The sequence below is a fragment of the Apis dorsata genome, unplaced genomic scaffold (assembly GCF_000469605.1).
Source record: "Apis dorsata unplaced genomic scaffold, Apis dorsata 1.3 scaffold_231, whole genome shotgun sequence".
Lineage (NCBI taxonomy): Eukaryota > Metazoa > Arthropoda > Insecta > Hymenoptera > Apidae > Apis > Apis dorsata.
In genome coordinates this window covers 1,295,952-1,298,942 of record NW_006263513.1, presented here as the reverse complement: position 1 = coordinate 1,298,942, position 2,991 = coordinate 1,295,952, and the positions used below count along the sequence as shown (strand labels likewise).

General features: G+C 44.8%; 1 protein-coding gene across 1 annotated transcript in view; it reads left to right on the top strand.

The window, feature by feature from the left end:
- Positions 1-2,991, top strand: part of LOC102675044 — a 302,188-nt gene that overhangs the window by 162,909 nt on the left and 136,288 nt on the right. The window lies entirely within an intron of this gene.

Below are 2,991 nucleotides of genomic sequence, written 5' to 3'. Positions count from 1 at the left end.
GCCGACTACGCGGAGGACGGCCACGACGACGGGCTATCGACTTTGGAGGGGAAGGGAGGGGGAGCCGGGTTTCAATTTAAAGTTGGGCGAGCGTGTCGGGATTTCAATGTACAAAATGCGTATGCTAAACTTTTCGCACCCCTGTGGTAGCCGCGCCTCCCCCTCCGTCCGTCTTCGAGTTCCCCAAACATCCCTTGGTAAAGCTGGAAAAACGGCCAACGCGGACCGACCAACGTCCGTGCTCGATGTTTCGCCCGGGAGAAATCAGCAAGTCTGATGCATCGTCAAGTAGAAAGGGGTGCGCAAGTAGAACGTTCTCGCCGCTCTACGGCCCGCTCGCGGGACGAATGTCCCGTTGAAAAACTCGACTTTGAAGTCGAGTGCCCCCAAAGGACAAATTACTTTTTTTTTTCAGAGAGGCCTTAGCGGCCGAGGAATCCCCCTTCCCCTAATGATGACGGGGCGCGATTGATCGAAGGTGATGCATATCAATGGAATAGGCTCGTCGAAACGAGGGAGGCTGTGTGTCGAGTGTGGGAACGAAGTTTCTAATGGCTCGCGAGAACTTTTCTCTCGGGCGCACGCATCGCCGGGTTCGAGGTGTATTTGCATCTAGCTCCTCTGGGCGCAAGCTTTGTCTCGTTTCGCCGTTTATATGAGCAGGGGAGAGGGAGGGGGGAGGGGATCGGGCTTTGTCGAGGTTGTTAAATAGATGCACGGGGAAAATGCACGGTGCGGCTCGTATGTATGGCTCGAAGTTTAAGGATTGGATGTAGGAAATGGTCGTTTGAATGGAGGGAAGTTGGGAAATCGGAACTCGAGCAACTGCCTCTACATCATTTCTCTTTCTTTTTTTAATAATTTAAATAGTCCGTTAGAGATTTATTTCTACAATCGGAGTCGGTTTGATCAATATTTTCCCGACGAGATCGTATCACTTTTGATTCGTATCTTATTTTTCAAAAGCGCATCCTGGCGAATTCGATATAAGTTAATTTCCAAAATTAAATTACTCCATTAATTAATAACGATATTTTTCAATTCTTTACTTCCAATTCTTTCCTTCGAATCTTATCTCTGAAAAATTTCTTTCCATTCTTCTTCTATCTCTCTTCTAAACCAATCGTCGCAAGAATGGACAAGAAAAATTCAGATATCTTTCTCGATTCCGACGCGAATTTAACTTGAACAATGCGTCCATCGGATCGAACATGTGTGTACGTATGTGTGTGTACGATTGCCATGAAACGAAGTCGACGAGAATGAGATAAGAGATGGATAAGAGAAAGAGATAGAGAAAAAAAAGTAAAAGGGAAAAAAAGCAGCAGAACGAAAAAGATGCTCGGATCGGGCATCGCGGATGGGTGAGAAGTTTCGCCCGAGGAGTTGGATTACCGCGTGGCTTCGGTCGGATTTGAAAATTCGTGGGGGTCTCGACGGGTGGCGGGCGAGGTTGGCGCGTGATTGATTTTGCATACGACACGGATTGGACAGGTTTGAGAAATTGGACTGGCTTTCTGGCTGGTTTGCCCTCTCTGCCCTTCTCGGCGAATCACCCTCTCGAAATGGCCCTTCCCCTCCTTGCCGAACCTTCTTTTCCTATATCGCGAGTGTCTATATGCCTGGACGGTTATATCGACGTGGCGCGCGTATATACACGTCGATGTAACGTATACGCTTAGAGAGTATCCTGAAGTGTCTGCCCGCGAGAGACGAAGAAGGGTTCCCGCTCTCGTATCTCTGGCGGGAGACGTCGAAGGGGATTGGCCTCGAACGAGCGATTTGTGCGATCTTCGAGGACGTATTTATGAGCGTTCCAGGCCCGCTTCTTCCACTTTCATATCGCATTTTCAGACGCGAGCATGACGCAAGTTACGGCGTGCAAAATGGAAACGTGACGCCTAACGCGAGACCGTTTATTGGAAAAATGGATTTTCGCTGACGATTTTGGTTAAGTAAAGTCGCGAGAAACTATGTAGAAATTATTTCATCCGTTCATTACAATGTTATCTCGAATTGTCGTGGTTAACGTCATGTATAAATTAGTTAGAGAAACTAACTAATTATTGAATTCTATCTTTACATTTCATATTTATGAATAATCTAATTTGTTTGCAAAATTATTTCAAGATTCATCACTTTTAGGCTAGATCGAAAACTTAATCTAATATTGAATGATTTATTAAGATCATTGCTCATTAATCTACCATGTTTCTTATATAATTCGAATTATCGTAATTATCTCTATAATCTCAACAAAAGCACGTTTAGATTTAAAAAAATTTATGAATTCGAATTCTACGTTTACATAACTTTTAACTTGCTTCAAAATTATTTCAAGAAACTTAAAAAGAAGATTATTAGAAAAATTATTTAATCTATCCTCGTGAACGAAACGCAAACGATTGTTCCAGTAATACGGGGACAAAAGGAGCCGCGTAAGAAGCTGTCGAAGTCTTCAATTTAAAAATAACTTTTAACTTGCTTCGAAATTATTTCAAGAAACTTAAGAAGAAGATTATTAGAAAAATTATTTAATCTATCCTCGTGAACGAAACTCAAACGATTGTTGCGGTAACGCGGGGACAAAAGGAGCCGCGTAAGAAGGCATTCAGGATAACTGATCTAGCGTTATCCGCCGACGTTGGAGTGGATAACAGGCCGAACGATTTATTCTAAACCTTTATCCGGCGGCCCCTTGAAATTTATGAAAGAAGACGCCCGTTTAACCGACTCGTTCAGTCATCCCTCACGATGGTGGTGAAGCCACCCTTCCCTTTGCCCGTCCTTCTTCCCCACCGTGTCTCCTTGTTCTTCCTCGAGATCTCGCCCGCCTTTCCTCTTGTTCCTCTTCACCTCCACCCTCGTGCTCGCATGTCAGCCCTTTATTTTATACCAAGACGAGTCGGTCCGAGTCGGTCCTAATATTAAAGGGGATGGTTCACCCTTAGCGCGTGATCGGGATACAGAAATTCGCCGATCGGACGGTTC